The sequence below is a fragment of the Bison bison genome, unplaced genomic scaffold, assembly GCF_000754665.1.
Source record: "Bison bison bison isolate TAMUID 2011002044 unplaced genomic scaffold, Bison_UMD1.0 scf7180017864317, whole genome shotgun sequence".
Classification (NCBI taxonomy): Eukaryota; Metazoa; Chordata; class Mammalia; order Artiodactyla; family Bovidae; genus Bison; species Bison bison.
Window position 1 is genome coordinate 5,557,253 of NW_011494889.1, and position 15,654 is coordinate 5,572,906.

A 15,654-nucleotide genomic window follows, 5' to 3' on the forward strand; every position below is an offset into this window, starting at 1 on the left:
CAGGGAAGCCCGAGCCATTATTTTCCAACAACTTTTTATGCAGTGTAATTGGAAAAACACTGAACCACTATGCTATACATTTAAACTAATATAATATTGTAAATCAACTAAAATTCAATTAAAAAAATTTAAACCTCCGGGGATGGCATCATCCTATGAACGGTGGGTACAGTTAGTTCTTTGGGTGACTTTAGGAAACCAGATTGGAAACAAGTTGTAGAGTTTATGGCCCCAGTGAAAACAGTGAAGACACCTGCAGAAAACTCTCTGACTTTTCATGGAAGAACTTCCCAAGTCCATGTTGACAGGCAAATACAAAATTCTTTTTCCAGTGGAAAAATATTCTGTTTGGGGAAAAAGCTCACTATCTTCCAATTTGTAAATGATGCTGTCATTTTTGAAATGTCCTTGCAACCAAGTATCTGTTGGTAATAGACTTTCACTCAACATTCCCCCGATCAAGGAAATTGTAAGTATCATCTATATTGAACATTGCCAGATGTCTACATTTGATTGGGAAGGAAAAAGAGATTAACCAACATTTTCATCTCAGGTAAAGAAAGGGGAGCTTACTTATCTTAGCAGTAAGTGGGATCTCTTCCTCTGTCTTGTCATTAGTCATGTCCTCCAACAGGTCCGCAGGGGGAGCTAAGAGAACAGAGTAAATATCAGCATGCTGGTCGTGGCGCTCAGGAACTAGAGAGAGTTCATTGCTGTGGAAGATGGATGGGTGTGTGTGGATGTGAGTGGTTAATAAATATAGACTGAACTGTGGTTTGGCATTATGTTGGTGGACTGAAGGAAGGCAAAGGTGAGAAGAAAGGGAAAACGTGAAAAAAAGAAGCCTTTGGTTTTCTAGCTATGGGGATCATGCTCAATATGAAATAGTCTGAAAAACAAGGACCCCTCTTGACCCAGGACTGATGATCCTGTGGCTGAGTGATAAGTACAGGTTGGTGTTTCAGAGTGTTCACATTGGAACCCTTGCCTGGGTTCCCATTTTGACTTTTCCCTTTAAGAGGTCAAGAGCTTGGGCCATTTGTCTTCTGCTCCATCTCCATCCGAGGAGAGAGAATATTATCCACATTTCCAGGAACACCTGTGTGAAGGAAGAATGAGTGACTGTACAGACAGTGAGCAGTGATGATGAGATTTTTTTTTTTTTAACAAAACCTTGACAGGTGTATCGTGCTGTGTGAGTGGGAAATAGCTCCTGAGGAAACAGGCACTCCTCCACACACACAGATTTACAATCACACCAACAGGCTCACAGAGGGACACTCAACTTTCATAGACACAAACCCACATCCGATAACCATTCTCTTGTTTTCCAGGGACTGTGCAACATGGGGTTGCTCTTTGCTGCATGCATGCTCAGTTGCAACCCCATGCACTGTAGCCCACCAGGCTCTTCTGTCCATGGTGTTCCCCAGGCAAGAATATGGGAGTGGGTTGCCATTCCCAGTGGGAAATCAATTTCATTTGCTGCATCCCCACCCCTCATTCCCTGTAGCAACCCAGAATGGGGTGAGTGTCTCTCCAATCCCAGCAGGCAGGAAAGTCCCATCTTCTTCATCAGCATCAGCTAGATTTCCCATCAGCAGAGGAGTGGTTCCAACACATGTACCGTTCTCATCGTCTGTCCCATCCACCTGCAATCAGAGAAAAGAGAGCACTGTGAAGGTCACAGCATCCTCTGCACTGCGGGCTCAGGTCTGCTCTCTATTGCTGACCTTAGGAAACCATCTGTAAAGCCACAGTTGAGTCAGTTTCCTCAAAAGAAGACTGTGAAGACACTTTTGGAAAACACTTGAGCTTTTCATGGAAGATTTTCCAAGTCAGTCCATGCTGACCAGAAAAAAAAAAATCATTATCAAGAAGGAATATTTTCAGGCTTCTCTGGTGTCTCAGTGGTAAAGAATCTGCCTGCCAATGCAGGAAACATGAGTTCAATCCCTGGTCGGGGAAGATCCCACATGCCGCAGAGCAGCTGGGGCTGGACGCCAAAACTATTGAGCCTGTGCTCTGGAGCCTGGGAGCTGCAACTGCTGAAGCCAGCGAGCCCTAGAGCCTGTGTTCCGCAGCAAGAGAAGCCACCACAGTGAGAAGCCCCCACACTGCGACTAGAGAGTGGCCCCTGCTCTCTGCAGCTAGAGAAAAGCCTGCACAGCAGTGAAGACCCAGCATAGCTAAAAATAAATAAGTAAATAAAAATTATATTTTTAAAAAGAAGGAATATTTTCTGCAGAAGGAGATGCTCACTCTGCTCAGTTTGTAACTGATCCTGCGAATCTTCCAAATGTTCTTTAAATCAGTTATTTGTTGATAACAAACTTTTACCCAGCATTTCCCCAAACAAGGGGTTTGTATACGTCATCTATAATGTACAGCGTTACATTTTCATGTCTGAATTAGTTAAAAAGAAACAAAACAAATTTTTATCTCAGATAAAGGCGAACTTACCTTGGGGGTAGGCAGGGCCTTCTCCTCTGCCCCGTCACTGGGCAGATCCTCCAACAGGGACTCAGTGGGAGCTAAGAGGACATAGAGTAAGAGTCAGGATGTCGGTGGTGCTGCTCAGGAATTACTCAGCAAGCCTTGTCTGACTGGACGTGGGGTGGGTGTGTGTGGATGTGAGGGGTTGAAAAGTATGGACTGAGCTGCTACTGGGCCTCGTCCTAGGTGGACTGAAGGAAGGCTAAGTGGTGGCTCAGATCGTAAAGGATCTGCCTGCAAGGCAACAGACCTGGGTTCAATTCCTGGGTCGGGAAGATCCCTGGGAGAAGGAAATGGCAACCCACGCTAGTATTCTCTGGGAAATCACATAAACAGGGGAACCTGATGGGCTACAGTCCATGAGGTCACAAAGAGTTGGACACAACTGAGCGACTAACACTTTCACACTTTCATGGAAGAGAGGAACTTGGAAAAAATGAGCAACTGAGCCTTCAGTTTTCAAGTTCATGGGAACATATTCAGTTGAATAGAGTCAGTCTCAAAAAGGGTACACTAAAATGCAGGCTGTTTCAGTGCGAGTGTCACATGGCTCCTCCTTCCCGTTTTAAAGTTCAGCCAAATTTCCATTTTTCCTGAAATATTGCAGGATAGTTTCACACATGCTGCTTCTATGTTCCTCATTTATTGATTGGATTTTTTTTACTTATATATATATATTTGAAATATACATAATATTTATCCTTGTAATAATTTGTAGGTAGTCAGTTCAGTGATATTACCTTCACAATGCAATGTACCCTTCACTACTGTCTGTACATAATTTTTCTCATCATATCTTACATAACCTCTGTACCCATTCAGAAATAACTCACCTTCACCCCTGCTTCTACTTCTTAGTAATCACTGCTTTCTGTCTTTGATTGTCTGGCTATTCTGTTTACCTCATATATATGGAATAATATTTTGTTTGTTTTTCTATGCCTGCTTGATGTCATGACTGATATATATATATATATATATATGGTCTATCCATGTTTGAGTATGTAACATATTTCAAAATTTACTTCCTCTTTCTGGCTGAATATTATTTAACTGCAAGTATATATTACATTTTATTTATCCATTGATCACAATGAAATTTGGGGTAGGTCCCATCTTTTGATGCTTCTGAGAACAGTGGTGTGCAGATATCTGTATGGTGACACCTGACATTATATATTTGTTAGAACTCACCCAATGTCACAGCACAATGAGTGAATTTTAATGTAAACTTGGACTTTTAATTAATTAATAATGTACCAGCATTGTTTTGCTAATTTTAACAAATGTACTACAGTAATGTTAGATATAGTTAATAGGGGAATCTGGAGGGACTGGATATGGGAACTTTCTGTATTATCTGTTCAACTTTTATTTTAGTACGATTTCATGCTAAATAACATTTGCTGCTGCTGCTGCTAAGTTGCTTCAGTCGTGTCCGACTCTGTGCGACTACATAGACGGCAGCCCACCAGGCTCCCCCCTCCCTGGGATTCTCCAGGCAAGAACATTGGAGTGGGTTGCCATTTCCTTCCCCAATGAATGAAAGTGAAAAGTGAAAGTCAAGTCGCTCAGTCGTGTCCGACTCTTCGTAACCCCATGGACTGCAGCCTACCAGGCTCCTCCGCCCATGGGATTTTCCAGGCAAGAGTACTGGAGTGGGGTGCCATTGCCTTCTCTGGAAATAATATCTAATAATATTTAAAAATCTGGAAATGTGGCTTCAGAGATAGATCTATTTCAGCTAATATTCAAAAACCAGCTAAAGTCTAAACATGACTGAGGCCATCTTAACTATTAAACATAAACTGAATTTTGAGTTTTAAATTCATCATCACTTTTATAGTTATAAAACTACCAACTGAGTCAGTCAATTTGAAGTTTCAAATAATCTAAAGGAAGAATATGGCTTAGAATTTTTATAGTTCTTTCTTAAATATGGAACACTGAATGAACTAGAATAATCACTCATGAATGAACTTAGAGTCACTTTTCACAGTACCTTCTTCTGAGTCATTGATAGGGTGCACCCTGTTGTGTGGCCAGAAGTGGATTATTCTGGCCCAGCTAGTGGGTGATTTTTTTGACATCAGATGAATGTTTCTTCTTTCATCCCTGAAGCAAGATCCTGGAAAATGAATTACATCAGACAGAACTACTACCTTGATTTCAGAAGATGACAATGAAATTGCTGATAATTGGCTCACAGGCCAGTCTTTGATCCCTTATTAACGGACAGCCCAGCAGAGCCTCCAGAGTCAAAGTTGAACTTAGGAAGATCTTGCCTTTTAGATTTTGTGGGCAAACACCTTTGTATAGCAGAGACATTCTAGATATACAGCAAAGCACAGTGACCATGCCTGACGGCCTGATTTCAAATCCCCTTTATTAGACGCACATGCCTGAGAAAATGACGTAGATTTCTCTGTACCCCAATTCCCTGTTCTGAGATGTAGAAATGTTAATATGACCCACATATTCATATTGTGTAAAGTGGCCAAAAATGACTCATTACAGGTAAAGCCTTAAGAAAAATAAAGGGCTGCTGCTTCATGATTTTTTACGACTATTCACTTATTGAATGCCTGCAATAAGCTAGGCATGTGCTAGTGACTGAATCCAGAGAGGTGATTTGGATGGCACCAGAGCAAGGGAGGAAGGAAGCTTTCTCTCCAGTCTATGCACAGGAAGGATGCTTTACAGCTCACAAAGAACATCTATTACTGTCTCCTCTGATCCCCACATCAGTCCAGTTTCAGATGAAAGCCATAAAAAGCAGGTGCTGTAATCCATGTGAAAACAGTGGTAGACAATGAAATTTAGAGAAACTTTCCAAGAGTCACAACTATGATGAGTGATGCATCTGGGACAGGAATGTACTTGCTTGCTGATGACAGAGTTCCCTTAATCCCTGAGAACCACCCAAGACTGAGATAATGTGCTGCACCTTTGAATCAAGAGCTCCCCTCCCCTTACTCACATTCTCAAATCCTCCCACCCCAGGTTTACAGTGGGTGAGACTTGAAGCCCTGAGGAGATGTCTGAGCCAAGATGACAGTCTACATCCTCTTTCAGAATATTGCCTCCATGTTTCAATCCCTGATCCATATACAGGAGTTTCCTCCAAATAAATCCCCTCTAAAGGACCAACATCACTGATTCAATGGACACGAGTTTGAGCAAACTCTGGGAGATGGTGAAGGACTGGGAAGCCTGGTGCGCTGCAGTCCATGGGGTCACAAACAGTCGGACTTGACTTAGTGACTGAATAGCAACAAAGGACCAGAGGAAGTTCAGCTGTGGCCATCCTCCCCAGCATCTCCACATTGTCACTGTCTCACATGATACCTTCACAATGACCAGGTGACCGCCTCAAGTGACCAGTGAGTGGTCTGTTTGGTCTGAAGGGCTCTCAAGATGGCTTCTGAGCATCAGAGGGCTTCAGATCAGCCATCAGATGGCTTCACAATGGCCTAAGCCAAATGTCCCGCTCTGTCAAGAATTATCTCTGCCCACTCTGAGCCCACCTGCTCTGTCTAGACTAGTGTGTGTTCCCATGGACAAGTGTGGCATTTCAGAGTGAACACTTCACTTCAAAAATTGAATCCCAGCCTCACACATTATTGCTCTCTGATTAAGAAAACAAGTTATGTGAGAGGAAAGTTCAGTTCAGTTCAGTTCAGTTGCTAAGTCGGGTCCGACTCTTTGCGACCCCATGAATTGCAGCACACCAGGCCTCCCTGTCCATCACCAACTCCCTGAGTTTACCCAGACTCATGTCTGTCAAGTCAGTGATGCTATCCAGCCATCTCATCCTCTGTCGTCCCCTTCTCCTCTTGCCCCCAATCCCTCCCAGCATCAGAGTCTTTTCCAATGAGTCAATTCTTCCCATGAGGTGGCCAAAGTACTGGAGTTTCAGCTTTAGCAGCATTCCTTCCAAAGAACACCCAGGGCTGATCTCCTTCAGAATGGACTGGTTGGATCTCCTTGCAGTCCAAGGGACTCTCAAGAGTCTTCTCCAACACCACAGTTCAAAAGCATCAATTCTTTGGCGCTCAGCCTTCTTCACAGTCCAACTCTGTGATGCTGTGATGTCTGTGATGCTGAATGTCTCACTGACTTTAGATCTAGGTATATGTTTGAGCAGCCTGGACCAAGGCCTGTCTGAGAATGGACAAGGGCTCAAGTCTTTCTTCACCAAAATCCAGTTTCTATAAACTCATCCTTCTATAGACCCTGTAGTAACAGGGTCTATATTCCCATATTCCCTTTGAGCGTCCCTTCCATATCCTCAGCCTGAACACCTCATCCCAGGACTCTCTTTGAGTACTGCAGACAGACACTCCTTCCCTGAACCAGTTGCCAAATGTTCATTCCTTAATGCAATGGCACTGTCCCTTCTTACCACACTCCCAGGTAACACCCAAGCAGCCTGTGATCTTGTCCTTATCAACCCATGGAAATCCTGCCTGGAAAGTCCAGTTGCTTTCCTTTTTACATTTCTCCTGATAATATTTGGTTTCAGATTTTGACATATACATTCAGAAGAGTTGAGCTGTAATTTTCCTTTTCTGTCTATTGCAGGGGTAGCATCAAGATTCCCCTGTTTTGATGAGAGCTGTGTGGTGTTTCTTGTGTCTGTGCTCTGCAAGAGTGTGTACAAAATTGGCATTAGGAATAGCATATTTTTATAAATTTAGGAAAATATTTGAGGCAGCCAGCTTGACAGCAGAATTGTGAAAATACCTTAAGTAATACAACAAAGCTGTATAATAGACTTATAAGTCTATAGAAAAATTACAGTGGCAGAAATGGGAAAAAAAGGTGAGAAAAAATATGTTTTCACTCAAAGTTAATCATCCATTTGAAGAAATAACCTGCCTTTAGAGTATCAATATAAACATACCTCCAAAATAACAATTCAGATTTCCCATTTTCAAACACTTGAGGTGTGAGGGTGACAGCTTCTCATCTGTCACTAAATTTGAATCTCACAGAGTGACAACTGGAATGGAACGTAGGATGCGGCATCATCACATTTCCATGGAAACCAGTCATCATAGAACTTTCAGAGTGAAGGCAGCCCTGCTCTGTGCAGACTGTTGTGTGTTTTCATGGATGAGTGTGGCATTTTAGAGTCAACATTTTACTTCAAAAACTGAATCCCAGAACCACACATTATTACTCTCTGATTAAGAAAACAAGTTATATGAGAGAAAAAGACCTCTCCAAATAGAGTTGCTACTGAAATTTTCAAAGTGAAGAGAAAAAAACAAATATGTTGAGAATAAAAAGAAGTTTCATTCTTGGTGGAAATACCATTTTTACTATTTCTGAGTCAGTAGACATTTGTTTATCAAACAACTAAAATTTTTTTCCAGACGAAAGCAGCAATAATAGGAATTCAACTGTAAAATGTCACATTCTCTCTGAGCATATACTTATCTAATTACATTAATCCTTGTCTTATTCGTTATCACTTTCTTTTTCTCTGAATGCAACTGATTTTGTAGACTTGATTATGTCTCAGTCTCTGTGTATTCATTAAAAAAAAAGTCCCTGTCATTGTGTATGCACAAGACTGTGTAGTCAATGAGCTAAAATAATAGTGTATTTTCACCAGTGGGTTGAGTAAAAATATATAATTAAATCTTTCCTATACAAAGAATTTTGGATAACCCAAAACTGTAGGATTAAATATATGTTCTGGCTCAAAATTTAACACCTAATCACACCATTCCTGTGTTAGGTCATGAAATTTAGCTATGAAAAGGTAAGTAGCAACCCCACCCCCACCTCCAGCCTCGGTACAAATGAAAATTCTAGAAGGTGAGAGAATTGCCGTGTTTAAAACAAAGCAGGTAGTGTTCAAGTTTTGGAATGCTGTAGTACAAATCTCTATCATTGCTGATGCACCACAAAAATCTGCAAGAAATCAAATGGATCATTAATGAGGTATATAACAAGAAGATAGATGGTGTCATATTTTCTCCAGGATTGCCCTATCTCAATTGCTGTTCCTCAGAGTGAAGAACAAGGAGGCAAAAGAAGGGGTAAAATAATACATCTCTAAGTTAACAATTTTATTGCTTCCCAGCTTGGTAGAAAATATATGTGCTGCTGCTGCTGCTGCTGCTAAGTCATTTCAGTTGTGTCCGACTCTGTGCAACCAGGCTCCCCCGTCCCTGGGATTCTCCAGGCAAGAACACTGGAGTGGGTTGCCATTTCCTTCTCCAATGTATGAAAGTGAAAAGTGAAAAGTGAAAGTGAAGTCACTCAGTCGTGTCCGACTCTTCTAAACCCCATGGACTGCAGCCTACCAGGCTCCTCCGTCCATGGGATTTTCCAGGCAAGAGTACTGGAATGGGTTGCCATTGCCTTCTCCAAATACATGTGCTACCATGTATAAAATAGGTAACTAATGAGAACCTCAGTTCAGTTCAGTTCAGTTCAGCTGCTATGTCTGATTCTTTGCGACCCTATGGACTGCAGCATGCCAGGCCTCCCTGTCCATCGCCAATTACCGAAGTTTACTCAAACTCATGTCCATTGAGTTGGTGATGCCATCCAACCATCTCATCTTCTGTCATGCCCTTCTCCTCCCGCCTTCAGTCTTTCCCAGCATCAGGGTCTTTTCAAATGAGTCAGTTCTTCACATCAGGTGGCCAAAGTATTGGAGTTTCAGCTTCAACATCAGTCCCTCCAATGAACACCCAGGACTGATCTCCTTTAGGATGGACTGGTTGGATCTCCTTGCAATCCAGGGGACTCTCAAGAGTCTTCTCCAACACCACAGTTCAAAAGCATCAATTCTTTGGCGCTCAGCTTTCTTTGTAATCCAACTCTCACATCCATACATGACTACTGGAAAAACCATAGCCTTGACTAGATGGATCTTTGTTGGCGAAGTAATGCCTCTGCTTTTGAATATGCTATCTAGGTTGGTCTAAGAGTGGTGTCATCTGCATATCTGAGATAACTGATATTTCTCCCAGCGATCTTGATTCCAGCTTGTGCTTCATCCAGCCCAGCGTTTCTCATGATGTACTCTGCATATAAGTTAAATAAACAGGGTGACAATATACAGCCTTGACGTACTCCTTTTCCTATTTGGAACCAGTCTGTTGTTCTATGTCCAGTTCTATCTGTTGCTTCCTGACCTGCATACAGATTTCTCAGGAGACAGGTCAGGTGGTCTGGTATTCCCATCTCTTTAAGAATTTTCTAGAATTTGTTGTGGTCACTGTATAGCATAGAGAACTCTACTCATGTTCTCTGGTGACCTAAATAAGGAAATCTAAAAAATAAGGGATATATGTCTAGGCCTAACTGATTCACTTTGCTGTACAGCAGAAACTAACACAACTTTGTAAAACAACTACACTCCAATAAAAATTATTTTTTTAAAGAAAGAAAAGTGTGTGTGTAGATAGGAAACTTGAGGAATGAAATAAAAAAGTATTAGGGAATATATTATGAAAAATATACTTATCTGAGGAGAGGAACAGCATTCAAAAGACAACACTGAAAAACAGTTAAGATTTCCATTCTTGGAAAATGATGGGAACAGAGGATTTCCCTTCATCCTGCCACCTGAGTATCTGTGGTAAATGAAGAAGACATGAATAAACACAGGAAAAGCCCTGAGAAAAATGCTTGTCAGAGTGTCAGTGCTATATCACTGCTCAATTACTAAATCTGGAAGAAATACAGACATGTAACAGTTGTTGCTTCCAGATACAAACCCAGGAGAGGAAGGAAACAGATTGTAGTGTGTGTGCTATGGCAACTCCCGAACTTGCATATTTGTGTTATTTTTCTTGCTCTTAAAGTAATTTTTAATGAACTAACCTCCAAAATTGTGGCATTGAATATTTGTTCATGGTCACAGGGCAAGGAGTTTACACAGGGCACAGTGGGAAAGGCTCTTTTCTGCTCTCTGATCCTGGGCCCTCAGTAGAGAAGGCTCTGGGCTTAGGGATCAGGACAAGTAGAAGCTAGAATCCTCTGGAGGTAACTTCACTCCCATGTCTGCAGTTGAAGCAGGATTTTCTGGAGCACTTCCATGATACCTCCCCAACGTGGCCTGGACTTCCATGCACCAGGGCAGGCTCAGGGCAATCAGACCTCTTACTTGGTGGCTGAGGGCACCACAGGGAGTAACTTGAGTGACCATAGAGCCATCTTGCCTTTTCAAGCAAAACCTTGGCTGTTGTAATGTGTTATTTCCAGGAGATCAAGAAAAAAACCTGTCTGAAGTCAAGATGAGTGGACAGACAAGGCCCTTTTGATAAGGTCCTCATCTTGACCTTATAAATACTTGTGGGAAAGGCAAAACTAAGCCAGAGAAAAATCTGAAGACTTGATAAGAAATGCACTGCTGATCGTCTTATAGATTTGTCAGTTACTGTGTGACACTGGATGAATTATTTCATGATCAGGAACATCTGAATGAATTAAGTAGCAAAAAAAAAAAATCTTTACACATTCCCTATAATACCTCCTTATTAATACCTGATTTACCATTCTACATTTTTATGAGAAATAAGTACACTAATTATCATAAGGCACAGCTTCTGGATGTTTTTATATATGAAATAATATAATGACTATTCTTACAATGGTAAGAGTATGAGGGGCTGGAAATAATATTTAGGCATGCCAGATTTCCTGTTGGCTTAAGATCCCACCCAAACACCTCCATCCCTAAATACATGTGAATGTCTGCTTATTCTTCATTTTCCTGAATAAAGTTAAAGAAACTTTATTAAAAGTAGGACTTTCCTGGCGGTCCAGTGGTTAAGACTCCACACTTCCACTGCAGGGGACACAGGTTAGATCCCTGATATGGGAACTAGGATACCACTTGCTGAGTGGTGCAGCCAAAATAAATACATATGATTTTTTAAATGATGATATAAGCTATAGGGTATTAGGGTTGTAACCAAACCCATTAGTGAGTACCTAACATAATTTATTTCTCACTGAAAAGATTTCCTATGGAATATAATTTGCTAGCTATGAGAGTGTAATCAAAAAGGTCTTGGTTTCAGTTTTAAATCTAAAATTTATCAGTTATTATGTGACACTGTATAGATTATTTCATGATTTTTGCCTGAGTATTTTATATGTAAGATTGAATTAACCATGTCACCTACTTTCAGCAATGTTCTGAGTATTAAATGAGATTTGTTTAAAAGCTAATTTCAGTTTTGGTGCGTGTTAGGGATTCAATGAATCAGAGCCAGTAAATAGCTATAAAACAGTGACAATGGTAGCAACAGTAGTAGTAACAGTACTCAACAATGCCTCAACAGTATTGCAAGTATAGTAGTATAGTATTGCAGCTAGTGCAAGTATACCTTTTGCACTAAACTTTGATATTGTGACTAGATAGTTAATTCTTTGATTGTCTTTTTTCAAACATGATATCTTCACATGTAATGTGGTTGGCTGAAGTCTGTAAAGTGTTTATATCCGTATTCATCCATAGATAATCTAATAAATTTAATAATTTATTTATTAATAAATAAATAAATAATTTAATAAATTGTAATTCCTTTCCTGACTAGTAAACACTATGCTCTTTCACAGCCTGTGAGTTTATTCTCTACTCTTTTTATAAGATAGATTATCAGAGAGAATCTTTATGAGAAACAATCACCAAAAAAAAAATAATAATTCACTCTTGTTATTTGGTTGCTCAGTCATGTCTGACTCTTTGGGACCCCATGGATTGCAGCATGACAGAATTCACTCTTGGATAACACTTTGTTCTTTTTGGAAGCATGGTTAACTAGAGTAATTTTAGAAATATTCAATATGGTAGAACTGAATGATAACGCATGAAGAAAAACAGAGTATTTAAAAAAGCCTTTATTTATGACTTTTCTAAGTAGAAACAGAACATTTCTAAGTAGAAATTCACCAAATAACTTGATAGAATTAATAGAAAAATAACATTATCTTACCAGCATGAAGTATTAATAGCCAACCCAGTGTTGGGACTGAAAGGCCAAAAGGATAGTACTTGATACTTGAAATTACCTAAATAATTTACTAAATATAGACATCTGTTTCTATATATATCAAATTTATGTAATCACATAGGAATTTGAGGCTATATCTTAATTAAAATTCTACTTATTAAAGCATTTATATTGAATGAAACAGTATAAAACTAAATATTCAGTATCTGAACAGTCTTCCTTGATAAATGGTGCTTCAACAGCTAGAGAACCTACTCAACAGAAAGGAGGTAAGATCTGCAGAAAATATAACCTGAGCTTTAGATTTTTAAGTTCTAATAGGATCAAAAAGAATTTTTAAAACCTAGGAATAATCTTAACAAAGAAGATGAGAGATCTTTACAAACTATAGGACACTGATGAAAGAAATTAAGGATTACAAAATAAATGAAAACGAAAAGGTACTCTATGCTCATCAATTGGAAAACTTAATATTGTTGAAATGTCATATGTGAAACAAATCGCCAGTCCAGGTTCGATGCAGGATACAGGATGCTTGGGGCTGGTCATCTGGGGATGACCCAGAGGGATGGTACGGGGAGGGAGGTGGGAGGGGGGTTCAGGATGGGGAACACGTGTACACCCATGGTGGATTCATGTTGATGTATGGCAAAACCAATACAATATTGTAAGGTAATTAGCCTCCAATTAAAGTAAATAAATTTATATTAAAAAAAAGAAATGTCCATGTTACCCAAAGCAATCTACAGATTCAATGTAAGCCTTACCAAAATTTCAAAAGCATTTTCTACAAAAATAAACCAAACAGTTCTAAAATGTGCATGGACCCACAAAAGACCCGAATAGCTGAGAGAGTTTTGAGAAAAAAGAAAAGCTGGAGGCATCATGTTCTCTGACTTTAAATTATATTAAAAGTGATAGTAATCAAAGCAATTGATTTTATTGACTACGCTAAAGCCATTGACTGTATGGATGACAACAAACTGTGGAAAATTCTTAAAGAGATGGGAATGCCAGACCACCTGACCTGCCTCCTGAGAAATCTGTATGCAGATCAAGAAGCAACAGTTAGAACTGGACATGGAACAGTGGACTGGTTCCAAATTGGGAAAGCAGTACGTCAAGGCTGTATATTGTCACCCTGCTTATTTAACTTATATGCAGAGTACATCATGTAAAATACCAACCTGGATAAAGCACAAGCTGGAATCAAGATTGCCAGGAGAAATATCAATAACCTCAGATACGCAGATGACACCACCCTTACGGCAGAAAGTGAAGAAGAACTAAAGAGCCTCTTGATGAAAGTGAAAGAGGAGAGTGAAAAGGCTGGCTTAAAACTCAACATTCAGAAAATGAAGATCATGGCATCTGGTCCCATCACTTCATGGGAAATAGATGGGGAAACAACGGAAACAGTGGCAGACTTTGTTTTCTTGGGCTCCGAGATCAATGCAGATGGTGACTGCAGCCATGAAATTTCTTCCAAGGAGCCATGCTTGCTCCTTGGAAGAATAGTTATGACCAACCTAGACAGCATTTTAAAAATCAGAGACATTACTTTGCTAATAAAGGTCCATCTAGTCAAAGCTATGGTTTTTTTTAATAGTCATGTGTTGATGTGAGAGTTGGACCATAAACAAGGCTGAGTGCCCTTCTTTCAAAAGAATTGATGCTTTTGAACTGTGGTATTGTGGAAGACTCTTGAGAGCCCCTTGGACTGCAAGGAGATCCAATCAGTCAATCCTAAAGGAAATCAGTCCTGACTATTCATTGGAAGGACTGATGCTGAAGCTGAAACTCCAATACTTTGGCCACCTGATGTGAAGAACTGACTCATTTGAAAAGACCCTGATGCTGGTAAAAAATGAAGGCAGAAAGAGAAGGGAATGACAGAGGATGAGATGGTTGGATGGCGTCACCGACTCGATGGATATGAGTTTGAGCAAGCTCCAGGAGTTGGTGATGGACAGGGAAGCCTGGTGTGCTGTGGTCCATGGAGTCACAAAGAGTTGAACATGACTGAGCAACTGAACTGAACTGAATCAAAGCAATATTGTATTGACATAAAAACAGACACACAGATCAATGGAATAGAATAGAGAGCCCAGAAATAAGTTCGCACATCAGTGATCAACTAAAGGAGCCAAGATAAAGTGAAGAAAGAATAGTTTGTTCAATAAATGATGTTGGAGAAAACAGACAGCCACATGCAAAAAAGGTAACCAGACCCCTATCTTACGCCATACACAAAAATCAACGCAAAACAGATTAAATATTTGGACATGAGACCCAAACCATGAAATTCCTAGAAGACAACATCAGAAGTAAATTCCATGACAGTCTTGGCAAGAGTTTTTTGGATTTGACATCAAAAGCAAAAACAAAAGCAAAAATAAATGAGAAGACCACATCAAACTTAAAACCTTCTGCACAGCAATCAGTTTTAAAAATGAAAAGGCAACCCACAGAATGAGAGAAAATATTTGCAAATCATAAATCTGATAATAGGTTAATATCCAAAATGCATGTAATCATGCAATTCAGTGGGTGGGGGGAGGCAATATGATTTTAAAATGGACAAAGGACGTAAATAGACATTTTCCAAAAGAAGACATACAACTGGCCAACAGGTACATGAAAAGGTGCTCAGCATCACTAAGCAACAGGAAGTACAAATTAAAACTGCAGTGAGATATAACCTCATAACTGTCAGAAAGCTTATCATCAAAAAGATAAGACACTACAAGTATTACAGAGTATGTGGAGATAAGGGAACCCTCGTATGCTGTTGGTGGGAATGTACATTGGTACAGCCATTATGGAAAACATTATGGTGTTTCTTCAAAATAAATAAAAAACGGAACTACAGTGTGATCCAGTAATTCCACTTCTGAGCGTTCATGCAAAGGAAATGAAAACAGGGTATCAAAGAGATGTCTCACTACCATGTTCATTGCAGCCAAGGTGTGTGTGCGTGTGCTAAGTCCCTTCAGTCGTGCCCAACTCTGTGCGACCCTGTGACTGCAGCCTGCCAGACGCCTCTGTCCGTTGGATTCTCCAGCAAGAATATTGGAGTGGGTTGCCGTGCCCTCCTCCAGGGGATCTTCCTGACCCAGGGATCTAACTCTTGTCTCTTATGTCTCCTGCATTGGCAGGAGGGGTCTTT